Source organism: Parasteatoda tepidariorum, chromosome 1, assembly GCF_982258835.1.
Source record: "Parasteatoda tepidariorum strain Cologne lab strain chromosome 1, Ptep-v5.0, whole genome shotgun sequence".
NCBI lineage: Eukaryota > Metazoa > Arthropoda > Arachnida > Araneae > Theridiidae > Parasteatoda > Parasteatoda tepidariorum.
In genome coordinates, this window is record NC_141755.1 from 46,364,371 (window position 1) to 46,383,065 (window position 18,695).

The following is an 18,695-nucleotide window of genomic DNA, read 5'->3' on the forward strand; positions in this document are numbered from 1 at the left end:
CAGGTTGTTTGCTAGCACAGTTTAAACGATATTTAAAATACTGAATATGACATTCTAAAAATGCTCCATATGTATTTATTCAAAGATCATACAATTGAAGTCCAATTCTACATTTTCCAATATCCTACTTTCCAAATTTACTTCAGATATAAATTTAATATAAATTTACATTGGATTGGTTCGATGTAGAGGTATTGCAACTAACTAACAAAAATTGAAGCCGAAACGAAGTATTTGGACAATATTAAAAAGAAGACTATTTCTCCGAAATTTATTAAATCATCATCTAAAAAGTAAAGAGAACGCAAAAGAAATTATGGTTTTTAACAATCTGGTTCTTGGAATCTTTTGACAGTAACTAATTATTAAATTGAAACACATATCATTAAACTAAAGATGGTTACTTTCTTGAAAGGCAGCAAATAAAACAAAATAAATAAAGTCTTTCCAGACGCCTCATTTTTTTTATTCGCACGTTTTTTCTCTTAAAAACAAAGCTTTTTGAAGTATTGACTTAACAAAGTAAAATTAGCTCTGGAATGAAGAGAAAAAATATCTGGTGTCAAACTCTTCGGTAAAGAAATAAAGTATTTTTCATTTAACAAACTAAAGTATAAAAGTATTAAATGTATCTTCTGAACTAGTTTTTTTTCCTCTTTTTTTAAAAAACAAATAGGAGAAGAAATATTGTTTTAGGCCTGATTTTTTTCTCCATAATTCTAATAAAATACAATATAAATTAAAAGTTCATGTGTAGGCATTAAAAAAATAATACGGAATATGAAAACTGGTAAAAAGAAATTTGTCTTTTTACATTCCTAAGTTTTGTTTTGGTAAGTAATAAATATATACAGAGAAGTATTCAACTTTATTGCATTGAATTTAATGAACGCAAAAAATGTAAACCAAAACAGGGTTTTCGCTAAAAGAAATTGCAATTTTTATAAATTTTGCGGCTCTCAAAAAATCCTTAAACCAAACAAATCAGACTACCATTCAAATGTAGAAATTAAATTGCAATAGATTTCCAAACTTTACTAAAGAATTGAATACTAGAAGGATCATTATTAGAATTAGAATTCCAACTATATGGAGAAATGGAAAATCGTTTAATATCCTGATTTTGGACATACTTTTCTTGCTCTTTGTATTATAGTTTAAAGGTACATTTAATTTTCCCAATATACACAAGAATGTCAAATCATATTACCATTCAAATGTAGAAATTAAATTACAATAGATTTCCAAACTTTACAAAAGAATTGAATACTAGAAGGATCATTATTAGAATTAGAATTCCAACTATGTGGAGAAATGTAAAATCGTTTAATATCCTGATTTTGGACATACTTTTCTTGCTCTTTGTATCATAGTTTAAAGGTACATTTAATTTTCCCAATATACACAAGAATGTCAAATCAGATTACCATTCAAATGTAGAAATTAAATTACAATAGATTTCCAAACTTTAGAAAAGAATTGAATACTAGAAGGATCATTATTAGAATTAGAATTCCAACTATGTGGAGAAATGGAAAATCGTTTAATATCCTGATTTTGGACATACTTTTCTTGCTCTTTGGATCATAGTTTAAAGGTACATTTAGTTTTCCCAATATACACAAGAATGTTATGGTGAGTAGAGTGCTTATTCTTAAAATGAGATGAAACAGCTTCAAGTCCCAGTGATGGATGGTATATACAATTACTGCTTCATTTTTAACCGACCATAGTACTGACTTAAAATATCACAAACTCTAGAATTTCTTTCTTTTCGGGCTAACAATATAATAATTTATCGATTCCTTTCCGTGCAACGCTACTGCGGGTGAGTTCCCTCAGAAAATCTACCATGATTGCTAGTTTGCCCCATGTAGCCAGTAGTTCTTTTGGCTTCTTGATTGTGCAAAATTATAAGGTTAAATAAAATAAAACAAGAGAAACCTTGCTAGATATGTGATAATTTTCCCAGTTACTACACCAGAAAAAGAGTCTTTAACTTTGTTTACAGGGAACAACTTTACAACTAAAACAACTTTAAAGTCAAATTTATTCTAGTCTTAACAGTATGGGTGGATTCTATAATAATTTCTACATCTTGCAAATCGGAGTTATTACCCAACCCTTTCAATTCTGTTCATCTTCCTTCCTTTCTTATCTCTTCCAAATGTTGCTTCTTTCCCCTACCACTTTTTTTCTTATATTTTGCACTGTCTTTTCGCGTTAATAAACTGAGAAAGGTTCTTGCTTATCAAAATAAAATTATACTATTTCCATTTGTGCTTTAATTACTTTTTTCTGCTTTATTAAAAAAAAAAGTTTCAACCATGATTGTTTTTGTAATTTTAGTAAAAATTATCACAGTTTATGGATTTAAATTACACTTTCTTTCAGACTACATTTTTCATTGTGCTTTGTTGTTTATTTTATAACTCGTGATATTATAATTTTCTAAAGCAGGAATATAAATTGATAAGTACCTTAAATATTATAATATATTTCAAATATAGTGGGAACTAAATTTTAGATGAAAGATCGTGGATCAATTTCAACATGAGAAACCGCAAGAACTCATTATTCTTCCTTCTGAATCCTTAGGAATTTCCTATTATTTTTTACAATAGATATTTCACTTTAAGAATCTGTAGAACTGCAGGCAATAAAAACATTTAAAGCGGAAAATTTTATAAAAAGAAAACTATTAAATCGATAATGGAATTAGAATCGTTTCCCAGGATGAGACTTTTTCCGTTTCTTGCATTGTGATACAACCCCTCATTTAATTGCATTTTTTAAAAGGAACTGTGGAATTAGATTTAGTCATAAATCTTACTAGGCAAAAGCAAGACTCACTTTTCAATCAGTGTGAAAATAAGTTCCGAAAAGCGCAAAAATACGCATATATTTTTCAAACAATATTTTTTTTAAAAAAAAATCGGAGAGTAGGAAAAAGGGAGAAAACTTTTAAACGATACATAACAGCATTATGAATTTAAAATAGAGTTCTTTATTATGGAAAACGTTAGATTTATAATTACAGTGTTTACAGATAATTGTAGTTAGGATGGAAAAAAAAACACTTAAAAATTTCCTTTCGAAATTTATAGGATAAAATAAATATAATAAAATATTTGTGAAAACTAGTTATGTTCAAAAGTCTTTATATCTAGTTTTAAAATGTACTGGACCTCAAAAGCGAAATATATTTTACAGGTTTATATAATGGTAGAATAGTAACCAGTTTCTTGACGTTAATCCTTTTTGAAGGTTTTTTGTAATTTTCGTTTTGGATTTTGAAGTCAGTAATGACGTTTATATATATATATATATATATATATATATATATATATATATATATATATATATATATATATATATATATATATATATATATATATATATATATATATATATATATATATATATATATATATATATATATATATATATATATATATATATATATATATATACACACACAGTCCAGTCACATTAATGTGACCACCTGTCAAAATCCAGAATAACCACCTTTGGCAGAGCAAACCGTTGCGAGACGTGCAGGAGGAGAGTCAATTAGGTTTCTGAAGGTGTTCACTGGGATGTTGAGCCATGCCGACTCCAGTGCCGTGGCCAGCTGCGCTAGATTACGCGGTAGAGGATCCCTGGCGCGAACAACCCGATCGAGGTGGTCCCACAGATTCTCGATTGGGTTTAAATCCGGTGAGTTTGCTGGCCAGGGTAGTACGGTAAATTCATCCTGGTGCTCTTCGAACCACGCACATACACTGCGAGCTGTATGACACCTCGCATTGTCCTGCTGGTAGATGCCATCATTCTGAGGAAAAATCATTCGCAAGTAGGCGTGAACATGGTCCGCAAGGACAGATGCGTACTTGTGCTGATCAATCGTGCCTTCCACAATGATGAGTGCACCCAGTGAATACCAGGAAAACATTCCCCAAACCATAATGCTCCCTCCTCCAGCCTGCAGCCTTCCGACAATTGTTGCAGGATGTTTGCTTTCAGACGTTTCATGCCGTATACGTCAACGTCCATCTGTGCGATGGAGCAAAAAACGTGATTCATTGGAAAAAGCCACCTGTTGCCACTCTGTGGGCGTCCAGTTGCGGTACTGGCGTGCTAAATCCAGCCTTCGTCGCCGATGAACAGCAGTCAGCATAGGTGCATTAACCAGGCGTCTGCTACGGGGGCCCATGCGCAACAACATTCGCTGAACAGTGGTTGAGGATACACTCTTGGTAGCCCCTTGATTCATCTGGGTGGTCAGTTGCTCAACAGTTGCACGTCTATTCGCCTGAACGCATCTTCGTAGCCTTCGTTCGCCTCTGTCATCTATGGCTCGGGGTGCACCACATGTGCCACGCCGCTTGTTTTGTATAGTGCCATTTTGCCATGCACGGTATACTTTTACCACGGCGGCACGCGAACAGTTCAGAAAATCAGCCGTTTCCGAAAGGCTTTCACCCTTGGCCCCAGAGCCAATAATCATGCTCTTTTGGACGTCGGATAAATCTCTACGTTTCTGCATTACGCCAACGATTGAAGTGCTTTTAGATGCCTTAGGACATGTGTCGTTTTAGTTTGACTTTATTTTTTTTTTTCCTTTAAAAAAAGAATAGGATCATAGAATTCTAGTCTTACTTTAATAAATATACAAATCTATGCCATATTTAAGAGAGCAGAAGGAAACCAAAAGTTTCTGTAGTTATCAAAATGTTATATGGAGATAACAAGAAGCAAGAATGAAAAACTGTGTATGTCCATGAAAGCAGACGCTGAGAAAAAACGAACTTTCAAGAAAACGAACCCTTAAGAAGAAAAAACTAGTTCAAGAGATTAAAATGGTAAAAATAAAAATATACACAGATTTCATAAGTATTTATTTATATCTCCCAAAAATTTCGAAACAAAATTTACACTTTTTGATGCTGAAAAAAATATAAATTTGAAAATTAGGTTGAACTGTTTCCTTCGCTTTCACTACTTCTTTAATATTATTTCTGTCGTCTTTTGCTCTTCGAAGGTGCATTCAAAATATGGATGTTTTCGTAAAACTCTCTGTTTCTGAAAACTTATTTCAGGAACAGAATTTTTGATGCTTATTATAGAAGCTGGACACTTCTCGTTAGGATAGGAACCAGGGGCGAGGACATCACCGCGTAATAAATCTGGAGTAGATGGCGATTCAATTGTCGTTTTTGTGAAAAATAAACATCTTGAATGTGTTTAATTATGAATAATCATAAAATTGATCATTTACTATTATTATTTACTTATAACTATTAAGGATCATTAATATATTATTTTTGAAAATAACTAATTGCGAAATGATGAGAAAGAAACTACGATATCGAGAATACATTAAATGCAATTCCGCATATTTCTTTTTACTGCACACATTCTTACACAAAATTTAAGTGAAGTGATATATTTCAGCAAGTTTTGCTTTTTTTTATTCAGAATGCAAAAAAGAATCGAAATAGTATGCAGAGATACAAAAATGAGATTTCGTTGATTAAAAGTAAGCGAAATTAGAACTCCCGTTTGCAGATAATATTAAAAGTTGTGAGATTTTCCTATGGCTAGAACATAGCTGCTGCTATGGTATTTTAACTATAATTGTTCAGCCAAGACTATTAAATTATTATTGATGAATGTATAGCCAAGCGTCATTTGCCTACTACTGAATGTTAATGAAAAAATAATACAATTACTAAGACAGCTGTTTCCAAAATTTTTATAAGCTGTCAATTAATCCTTTTTTACATGAGTCCTTCATGAGAATTGTAGATAGCCGAAGGACTGGGCAACATATATCTTGTACCCATAACATAAATCTCGCTCTCACCAATGAACTTGGTGACACATTTTGTTTGTTTTCTCGCCAAGATCAGCCAAAGTATCATCATTCACACACCTTTCAAAGAAAATAATGGAGGTTTTGTTCTGTTTTCATTTTCTCTGACCTACGTGAATCATTTGCCGCGCTAAGTACGGACTGCATTTGGTCAGAGCTCATTGTTTTCTATTTTAAAGAATTAACACCGGATTCTGAAGCGTGCAGTTTAACAAAGAAATATATTTCTGTGATAAATGATTTTTGGACCAGAGCCATGGGGTAACATAATAAATTAGTTCTTTAGTGTCATTTGAAGGAAAAGAAATGAATGAACAGTTCATTTTGCAACGAGTTTAGTTTCTGTGTTGGGAATAAAACAGATTATCATTTAGAAAATTTAAATCCAATCGTGTCAAATAAATTCAAGTTTAAAATTTATTAATTGAATCGAATTTTATTAAACTGTATGAGTTGTTATCTACGTAATATAAGAATTTTTAGAATCTTTAGTTTTTGAAACTAGCTGAGAACTAGTTCTTCGCACAAAGTTAAAAATGAGCATCAAGTAATCAGCACGACAAAATTGTGCTCAAAACTTTCGGGCTTTAAGTAAATAATGAAACAAATAATAAAGTTAAATAATTACAATGTTTTTTTAAAATTATTTATTAGTATTTGTTGTTCTCTCTCTTGGTTGCTTTACATTATCAGATTAAGTAAAACTCGTATTTAGTAGTTCATCTCATCAAAATACAGATTGACTAAATTTATTATCATTTGGCATGGTCCTGTTGCTCGAGGCAACACATGATATTTAAAATTTACCACAATCAATCTACTTTCTTCTGTAGTTATACATTCAAGTGGTCTTAAAAAACCTATCATAAAAATGTACAGTATTGGTGCAGCTGTAATCGGCACCAAATTTATTCATGAAATATTTTGTACTTATATATAAGAGTACTCAGCAACGATTGCAATATCGCCAGTAGTGCATATTACCAAAATTAAGCATCATTGGTGTCAATAATACTATGACTACTTTTTACGGTTCCTCGTAATAAATACGTACATTTTCTTAATTAATTTTTCTAATTTTCTAATTTATAGTTTATTTTTGTAACTACCAAAATTAATTTAGCATCATTGACGACAATAATACTTCCCCCGTTTTTGAAGGATATCTTAAACGCATAAGGAACATTTCTCCGTTAATTTTACTTTTTGGTACCTATCTTATTATTTTATCCAATTAGTAACAAATACCAATAACAAAATTTATCATTGGGGTCAATAAGAGCAGGGGTGTTTTTTATGCTTATCCTCAACGAATTAGTTCCATTTCTGTATCAATTTTACATTTTAGAATAAAATTTATTTTATTTTATTTCAATTAATGTTGATTTTGAAATTATTCAGCTTTATAAAAACACATTTTAAAAACATAACTATGAACAAAAGAAACAGACACACACTCTTAGAAATAATAATTTGGTGATGTAGTTTGCATATGCTACCGCGATCACGTTGATCATTCAAATAACCTTTCATAACAAGTAAAATGTAATTAGAACGTTCAATAACCAACTTAAGCTAAGTCACTAAGATTTAATTTTTAAAATATGTCTCTGAATTTAATAGATTATTAAAAAGTCTGAAATTTAGGATTCGTAATTTATTTACGATTTTACTCGTTTAGATTGATTTTGAATCTCGTATTTTTAGAGCTTACGATATTCCCGCTATCCAGTATACAAACACACAGATAAAGACACACACATTCCTTATTTTCTTATGTGTATAGATTATTTATTAACCTTCTAGGTGGCTTTGCGCTATTAAGCAAAACACATTTTTACAAATTCATCCCATCAAAATATAGACCAACTGTATTCGGAATCATCTGCCATATTACAGTTGGCTAGAGGCAACTTATGATATTTAAAATTTACCACAATCAAGTAACTTTCTCCTTTAATTGATATCTTCGAGGTGCTGTAAATAATCTATCGTTAAAATATGCACTATTTGGTGCAGTTGTAATCAGCATCAAATTTACTCATAAAATATTTTGTACCTATATAAGCCTATATTTGGCACCTATTAATATTGCGCCTATTATCATGATCTCAGTACTGCCTATTACCAAAATCAAGCATTAATAATAGTAAGGCGACTTTTCACGCTCTTTTAAGCGAATTAGTACCACTTCCCCATTTATTGTGCTTTTTAGTACGTAGCTTATTTTTTTACTTCAATTTGTAACAAATACTAAAATTATTTATCATTGACGTCGATAATAGTATTGGCGCTTTATTAAGTTTCACCTTCACCAATTAGTACCATTTCTCCCTTAATTTTATTTTTCAGTTCAAAACTTTTTTTTAAACTTCAATTACCGTTGGTTTTAAATTATTTAGTTTTACAGTAACACACACGTTTCAAAAGTATAGTTATAAACAAAATAAACATGTGGTTGCAGATAATCTTACAAATATTAATCTGGTGACGTAGTTCACTTTCGCTATCCCGATTCGCTTTTACATTACATTAAATATTATACAATTTTAAGGATTAAAAAAAATATTAACATTCATTTAAAAAAGACAAGATTTGCCCGATTTTTACAGAATTTTAGACACGGAATTGGCCGAATTGGATTTGCACATGGTTAAAAATATAAATTTAGTTAACGAAGAAGTTTTTAGTAATTTTATTAATAATAATAAACATACTATTAACTCAATGATTTTATATAAAACTTAATTACATTATTTGGGTATCCATTGTTTTTTAATCAAATTTTGAAAGAAAAAGAAAATCGCAGCTAAGGATATTTTTATAATCATAGTAATAACTCAAAAGAACATATTTTAGCTTATGAATGCTATTATAATATCCTGGCAATCAAAAGTCACAATCGAATTTGTTTTATTTTGTTTCATTAATTCTAAAATCAGTTGATTATTAGTGATAATTCAAGAATAAAATTTTATAATATTGTTTATAATTCCAGTTAAATAGTTAGAGAAAATGGTGCCAGGTTTAGTTAGGTAGGCATTAGATCCACGGGTGATTGTTCTAAATTTACTAAGAAATTTATGAAATTTTAAACTGATAATTAAGTATGGAAATCGTATATTATTAATTTTGATTTTCCTCCTCTAATGTAACAAAATAATATATAATATAAATATATAAATACGAAAAATAATTCAAATTTTGCTGCTGTTTTCCTGTGTCATTTGAATTAATTAATCGGGTACATGTAATGATAAGTAAAATTTAGTTCCAAAGAAACATCTTATTAGAGAAATTTTTAATTTCATTTATATTTCAACACGTTTATATACTGTTCTCAACAAAGCTTTGGCAGAACCTATGTACCTGTACGAGTGAGATTCAGCTAGAAAGTCAAAAATCTCTTGAAATCATCGAAAATCTTCACAGAAATCATAGAGTTTTTTCGCCTTCCAAAACAATTTGAAAATGCGACTCATCATTATATTTTCTAACTTATTATAAAAGTTATTTTAATGTTTAAGATTCAATCATAGAAAAAAAAACAATATTGTTCGTAAATCGATGAAATTGGCTGAAAATATTACATTCAAAATAAAAGGATTTAAAACAGCTACAACATGAAATTAATTTCATTTATATTCCTGAAAGATTGGTTAAATTAATTGATATTGTTACTCTGAATTCTACCACTGATTCAATTTTCTACTTTAAAATTAATTCAGTTGAAATAAACTCGTTTTCCTAATCGCTTTTCAGTTAAATGCTTTCCGAAATATAATGTCATTTTAAGCTATTCAATGAGACCAATACAATTAGCCTTTTCAAATTCAGATTATCAACTAAGCTAAGAGTAAATTTATTCTCTCCCATTACATTTTGTCCTAAATTTATTGTCAGAAACAGATGTTACCATTATAGAAAGAAGTAAAAACATAGTAAGTTTTCAAAATACGCAAACATGGTGACTGCCTAGTACGAAATATATAATGAGTTGGTTTGTAGTTAATTATACGCAATTATATAATTGCCAATTTTTTTTAACTGCGCAAATAAAATGTTTTACTAATAATCAATATTTACTTCTGATGACTACAAATTACTTTTATTTCACATTGTTTAAGATTAAGTAAAGTTTTTTCTCAAGATTCTTAAAATTGTTGTCGCATTACTGTCGCTACATTATTATCCACTCGCAATTTCTTCAATACTATGTGTGTTCATAATACTATCTATATTTGCAATTTTCTGTCACTAAACTTAGGTCTAATTTATGCACTTTCTCATAATAATATTTATATTTCATAGCAACAGTTTTATATTGTTATTTTTTAATGATTATAATTATAATAATGACCAACAGCATTTATAATAATGAACAAAAAGTACAATTTGACACAAACATTGTTTAACTTATACTAACATCAAGTCAAAGATACCATTTTAACTTAACTTTTTTATTCCATAAAATTGAAGAATCAATCACTGATGGATTGGGAATGAAAACTTGCAGTAATAGTGGTGCTTGTATTCTATTTATAGAGTAAATATTGCAAGGCTATTAAATAAAAGTACAACATTTGGAGAAGCACTGAATACTAGGGAAGTGCCTTAGTATCTGCAATTTGACGAAAACTAATTTGCATAAATGTATGAAACTTAGCTGATCTTCAACGGAATTTTAAGCAGCTTAATACCCCAGGAATATTAACTGCCATGGGAATGAAATAAATATTAAAAAACCACAACGATTGTAGTTTTCCAAACAAACTTGTTATGGCTGAAGAAGTTGATAGATAGCAAGCGAAAGTAAAAAGAAAAAAAAAATTTTGTGTATCAAGTGTATGATTTTCCTCTATGTAGGATGTGATTAATACGTCAGTCTATAGGGAATGAATAATTCTAGCCCTCGTAGAACATTCTTGATGAATCGTTTTGAGCTGCATTGCATAGACTAAAAGACATTCGAAGAAATTAATTTCTCCAAAGGGCGTAGTTAACGCTGTTTTGGCACCGTCATCTGGACGAATGGATAATTTGGCAGTAAGCATTTACCGGATTCAACGGTTGAAAAAATCATTTTTTTTGCGTAAAAATTGTGAATAGTATCTTAATTGTGAGGCACGTAACTTAAACAAGCCCAAAGTCAGCAGCAGTTCACCTTCCACTCGAATCATTGTTCCATTCGCTGCAAATAAAGGGAAATCGTTTGAATTTTTAAGTATTTTGTCAGTTTAATTTAGAGGCAAATATGAGACATTATATGCCGCATCCACGAAAAAAATTAATTCTGAATATGAGTCTTACATTACGAGATGACAGTGTTTGAAAGCTTTGTTGTTAGCAGTCGTCGGAGTATAATTTTTCTCAGCTTTATTCTATCCATATTGTTTAGAGCATCACCCAGCTTTGACCTGAACCTTGTAATGACATCAACACAAAAAAAGAACTGCATAATTTGTGATATTTTTTTTTACATGGCCGTCAGTTGGGCGAATATCTAAAGTCTAACGCTCCAGTTCCTCTGGATAAATGTGGAACCCAATTTCATGTTATCCCTGAGTACAATTCATTATGATAAGGTATCCAGCTTATGCTAAATAAGGCGGAGTATTGAGGAAATTTATATTAATAAAGGATTTAACATCTACTTCTACTCTATAACATCACAAATTGGCATAAACGGAAATGATATTTTAGCTAAACTACTCTCAAAATTTAAGAGGTAATCTGTAAACATATCTTAGCAAAAACAAATGCGCAAATCTACAGTACTGCTGGTTTGGAAAGAATATTCGATACAAAAAGATAAGTAATACACGACATGAAATTTATCCCAATATTGACAGTTGAAAACAATACATGCTCATCACAAAGTCAAAATTATAGTCAACAGACAACGTAATGGACACTACCTATTTGCTTTTGCTGAAACCTAAATCTAGTTGATCTTTACATCGAGTCGAAATTACTTTTATACATATTTTAAAAAAGTTTCTACTCTTTCTTTCAACTGTAATAGTATTTTGTCGGCTTTTATTCTGATCTTAAAATCCTGCTCGGTGCTACACAAGATGTAGCTGCATTCTACTTGCATAAAATTTCAACAGCTTAAAGCTATTAACTTAGTTCCATAGTTCGAAAAACTGATTTCCTTGTTCAAGTCGACTCAGTTTACGATGTGATTCAGTAGACAATGTGATTTATTAATATGCGTTATGCATGTCTTACAGTTTAAACTTTAACTGTTCTAAGATTTTCCTATCCTATCATACGATTTAATATAGATAATTTAATGTTTCCCATCAAAATATATGTAGTATGTTTATCTTATTTGAAGGATTTAATTAACTTTCTAAAGTCAGTCAGCCATAACACATTTAATGGAGCAATTTTTCATTAGTGTATTTAATTGTCAGATTTTGCGTTTAAATGATTTTATATTGTAATTATTTTTTTTACTACCGTCTTTGAACAGCCAACCCAATATTGGGTTTACGACTACTAATGTTCAATTCCGTAGTCTTGTAATTTGGAACCCAATCCAGAAAACAAGGGAACTCCTGGATCAAGTATTGAGAGAAACTTTTCCTTCGTGGGGGACTTTTTGGTAGAATTAACCCGCATTTGCCTTACATGGAGAGGAAAACCGCGAAAACTTCCCACGGTTAGCCTGACGGCAAGGGAACTCGAACCCATGATCCATCAACCATTGAGGATATTTTATGCCAGCACTGTGGACGTTGCGAGCCGTGTGCAGAATTCCTATAGATCAGTCATCGCTGGGATTCGAACCCGGTTTTTTGTATGTCCTCAGAGGAGGTTATTAATGTAATTATGAGAGACAGAAAGATATAAAATGACACATAACGTGCATCTAAGTATTCAAAATCACGGTATACACTGAATGGTTTTCGGATCACGTGTGTGGAAGTTGAATGAGAGGTCAAATGATGTTTGATTTTTAAAGAATAAACTAACTGACAAAGCAAGGAATTTCTTTCAAACTTCACATGAACATTAAATTTATTGATGAAATAGTTATATTAAAAAGCTTTTTTCTCTACCAATGCCAATACTTCTACCAAATTTAAACCATATTCAACTCCTGCCAAGTGAAAATAATAAAATTTTGATCACTTCTGTGTCTGAAACATGTAATTCTGTGCTAGATATAAATGCGTTCAATACCAGATAAAATGATTTCAGTTGTTAAATAATTTACCTTTACATCTCAAAGAGAAATTCATGTTAAAAAAAATAGTGATAATTTAAGAGACTTAGTAAATCATAATATTTCATTAGCTCAACAAACATTAAAGCAAACTGCAGATCATAGCTTACTTGGCTCCGCCTGTGCTAATCGAGGGTTAGCAAATATTCAAGTTCAAATAGAAACTTTATCTGCTCTAATTAATTCGTTGCAAAAGTGTTTTTTTTTTCTGTAATGAGTCCTATTTCCCGAGTACATATACTTAAACAATCAATTTTCAAAAATCCATGTGTCTGATTCACATAATAATTTTATAGATAGGAATAGCGCCCCCAGGCCCAAATTAATCTGCATAATTCTGATTATAACCTTAACCACTATGCTAATTGCCCTAAGCTTTCATTGATTCAACTAACCGTTGATAAATTCCGTCCACAAAATGGTGTTAATTTTCAACCACCTATTTCAAATTAATTTCTCCCACCGCCTGTCAATCTATTGCCCTAATTTAATGTTATAATTTTCAGCAAACAACACCTAAGTATTTTATTTCGTGGGAATATGATAGGTCGTTACCTGGAAATATGAAATCTTAGTCCCTTAATTTTTCTACCAAATAATAACAATGAGTATGATTTCCAAAATGATGAGTGTAAAAAAAGGAGTGATAATGTGTTACAAAATGATAAGTGGATTCAGACTTCAATATTCAAATTAAAACAAAGACTGTTCTACATGCATTATTGATTCTAATCATGATACAATTATTGCTTGTACTAACACTGCATTTGATAACAAGAATATTCCATCGATTTATGTCATGTTTGGTCATAATATTGTCAAACGCATATTGTATAGTAGCTTATTCTTACTTTAATATCTAAAATTACTTATGATAATAATCAAAATGCAATTAAAAACTAGATTATTGTGCAAATAAATAAAATCTACAATTTCTGATTCAATTTTTCAACCCATTCTTAAGTTTTATTTAAGACTGATAAAAGCAATTTTAAAACTCCATTCTATATATCCCACTTTATTGAAGTTACTCTCCCAGACATAATTGGTTATGACTTTTTCGAAATATGTGACGTGAAAATATGTCCATCAAAGTGTAGAGCTGAATTCCAAAATTTTAAAGCTCCTCTAATTTCAAAAGGAAGCTTTAAATTGTAATAAGCTTATGAAAATAGTTGCACACCTAATCAAAAAGTAAATTTATAGCCTTATGAAGTCACTCAAATTAATCTTATCATTAAAAATGCTAATTATAAACAAAATTATTTATTTCTTTTTAAACCCGATTTACGTAAGACTTCTTTTGAATTTTGATCTTCATTGCATAACTTTGAGAGATAATAATTTTACCACTGTAATCAAAAATAGTTGTAATGCAATTTTATATTTAAACAAATTCCTGATTTGATTATATCTTTTTTAACTCTAAGAGAGCTGAGAATTCAGAACAGAACAAAATTTTAAAGAGATAACAAGGGAAAATGTAAGTGAATATGTTAATCTAATTTTTGCCTCACATGAAATTCTTTCACAACAAAAATAAAATGTTCTGATGATGATTTTGAACTTTCTCATTTATATCATATTAATAAGCAAATATTAATTTATGTATTTATGTCATATTCAGACTCCTTTTCTAAATGTGAAAACTTTAGATCACACAGACCATGTCATCCCAAAAGTGATTGGAGTTGACCTCTTCTTATTTTAGTGAAGGAACGCCCTCAAGAAACCTAATACTCCTGTTATGCTTTAATGCTGTCGACTTGCTCCCGTCATGTACTTGCTTAATTCGATTGCCGAAGCATCAGGAAATAAACTTCCTCAAATTCCTGTCTCCAGGCTAACCATGACAACTTTTCGCGGTCTTACTCCCCTGTACGCAAATGTGGGTTAGTTCCATCAAAAAGTCCTCCACGAAGGTAAAATGTCTCTCAATATTTTATTCAGGAGTTCCCTTGTCTTCTGGATTAAGCTCAAAATTACAAGGCAACAGAGTTAAACATTACTAGTCGTAAACCCAAAAATTGGAATGGCTATTCTACACCGGTTAGAAAAAAATAAAATAAATTTCACAGTATCCGATGTATACGGCCCTCAATTTGTTTAACGTTTATCATTAATTGTCCCTTCCTGAAGTTTTGCAAGACATTTTGACCTTTGCAGCATCATTTGATACGTTTCTTTACAAACAGAGACCTCATCATATTAAAAAGTTCCTCGGCGTTTGTGATTTTTACGACCACCTGATCCCAAATTATGCTCTACTTACCTAAGTGAAAAATCAGTTTAACCTTAAGAATTCAAAATATAAGTGGATAGAAGAAAGCCAAAATGCCTTTAAGCAGTTATTTACAACCACTTGTACATCTTCTTTGGTGAGAGAAGCAGTTTATAGTCAACTCTGATGTAAGTGGTCTCTAAGGTTCTAGTGCATGATTTTAATGGTCAACTTAAACCTATATCTTATTTTAGTAAAAGTTTATCTCAATTAAATTGCAATTATCCTTCAACAAAACTTGATCTTGATGATATTCATGGATTAGTTATGACTTTCAAAAAGTATTTCTCGTATAAAAAAAAATCATTATCCTCACTGATTCTAAACCTTTAATTTACTATGAAAAGATAACATGTACTGCTGATATTGGATGATTATTTCATTCGAAATCAAGACCCTGACCACCACACCTCTGCTATTGACTGTTCTATAAAAAATGAATTAATTTTTCCCTTTGTTGATGCAGATCGTGATAGAGAAATTGCGAATTCTATTGAAAATACTGACGCTCAAAATGAAATTTCTGTTCCAATTTTTCTTAAAGGGAAACAAAATTATCTGAAGTTAAAGTAATTGTTGATATAATAAATTTTCATTCCTTTATTTATGCTAAGAAAACAAAAAGAAATTATTATTGATTCAGAGGCTAAGTTATTGATGAATAATTCCAACTATAAATGTGTGACTCATTGCTTTGTGGTACCCCAAATATTACAAGCTAAGGTACTATAAATTGCCCACATTACTCACCTTGGTTTGAAAAAGACGTATGAACTTAATAAAAAATGTGTACAGAGACACTAAATCTTTCTTGTGCCTTCGTAACAAAAGTTACTGTGTGCCACCTCTTAAATCTTTGCCCATTCCTGAGGTACCAAATGAGTTTCTGTCTGTTTATATAGTAGGAAAATTATGGATATGTCTCCAATTTTTGGATCACTTTTCTAAATTTGTTTAAATTGCACCCCTTGAGTAACTTGATCTGTTTCGCAACATATCACTCATGGGCTGCAATAGTGGCACGACTCAAAAAACGCGCGTTTTGGAGTAAGAACAGGAGTAAATATGAAAAACACGTTCTTTCATCAGCAATGCTAGCACGACTCATAATTCAACTTGAAGGTAATCTTCGTTTAAGCAAACTAAAGCATTTTTTATACATTTTGCTTAGCAATTAAAACTTTAAACCCTCTTATCTCAAAACTTGATTCTTTGAGTTGTGCTACTTACAGCCCATGAGCGATATGGTTGATTACATTTTTAATTATGGTAAATCTTCTACGGTGTAGTATGATTCGGGAACACTGTTCGACTGTGAAGTTTTCCATTATATAAATAAAGCTCTTGTTATCCATTTGGTCCATGCAACTCTCGAAACCCAAAGTGTAATGGAACAGCAGAAAAAAATTAACACGTCCATAAAAGACTTTTAATTTACCTTAAATGAGGCAAAAGTATAATTCAAAGATAATATATTAATACATCAAAATCTAAACAATGGCAGAGTACATCCTAGTACTAATTTTACTTCGAATCTTTTGTATTTTGGAAGAGAATTATGTCTAATATTTTATAACTTTATTCTTAATATCTAACTACAATATTTGGATAAAAGCCAAGATGTTAGAAACCTATTAGACGATTTAAATATGATATATCTAGAAACTTCCGGTAACTTGGAAAAGCAACAGCGGCGACGAAATGAAAGTCAAGAAAGCAAAGTATAGAATATTTTAAGTTAAGGACATTGTACATTTATATTTTGGCAGCAACTTTAAACCTAAATTCTTAGGTCTTTTCATCATAACTGAAGTTTATATTGATATTCATGTTTCAATTAAACGATTGGATTCAATCATCCCAAGATGGTTTTAAGGTTAATACTTAATGAACTTTTTTACTGCGACTTTCTAATTTTTTAATTTTACCTAAACCTCAATGATAGCAATCCGGAGCAAACTTTGTTACTCGCCCATACGTTTTGAGACCCAAGCAAAAATAAATCATTTTAATTGGCTGAGATGAATAAACTTTGCTTGTAACTCAACATTACCTGTCAATCATTCGGACAACATCAATCAGAAGTGTATGTGCCGGCAGACATTCTTTTGCTTTTGTTGTTTTCCTGTTGGAGAAAATTCGATCGATTTCCCCAGATGACAAACTTTGGAATGTTTGCGCTTTGATAGTTGTGCTAATATGTAGTAATAAATTTAAATATTTCACTTTGAACTTTCATCTCAATTTGAATTTTGGAGTGTTTAGATTTTTGAATGTTAATAAATTTAAATATTACTTTTCAACTTTTCATTTAAATTCAAAGTTTGGGGTGATTTAAGGGTTGTGCCAGTGCTAATAAATTTAAATATTTTATTTTTCTAAGATTAAACTTATTCACATCTCTTATCAAATTTTATTTGCAAATTTTTCGGGCTATCAAGCTGTTTCCCACACACAATGCGATTAATGCACATTTTGTTATTATTGTTTTAAAATTGCTGGTTGTTAATGTATAGTGAGCTAATAAAAAACGGATAAGTTTTGATTTAATTTTCCGATATTCACGTTTTAGGACTCAATCGTAATGGCTCAAGGGGTTGATATGAAATATGTTAATTATGTAGTGCCGACCAGACAATATTTTAAGTTACAAAATCAGATACAAAATCGTACTTAAATGATAAGAAACCTTTTTTTCAATGGATTCGGATTTTCGACCCCGGAATATAAGGGGTTGCCGCAATCTAGGAAATCTGGTACAAGTTGTTTGTTCATGAGAGTGGTCCAAAGATAAGATCTCTTAATGTACGTTAATTTTACTTTGCGCGTATTTCGCTATATCTCGAGGACTTTTTAAGTGATTTGAAAAATTTTTGCACACAGTTATAAAATTTGTTTACCCAAAGATAATATAATGCAAAAAATAATTTTATCAAATATTTATTATTTTATTTAATAATGATCGATGAAATTTTGAGTATTAAGGTACACAATTTTTAGCATAATTTTAAGGAAAATAATTTTACATAGCAAAGTACAAAGCTTGAGCAAAATCAGCTGAATAGTTCCTGAGGAATTGAATTTTAGGAAGTTAGATAATTTAATTCGATTATTTAGGAATTATTTAACCGATTTCGCTCGAAATTTGTACTTTGTCATGTAAAATTACATACTTTTAAATGGTGTAAAAAAATTGGAAATCTTACAATTCAAAACTTTTCGACCACTATTAAATAAAGTAATAAAAATATAAACGAGTACTAAAAATTATTCTTTGATGGTATTATCTTTATATAAAC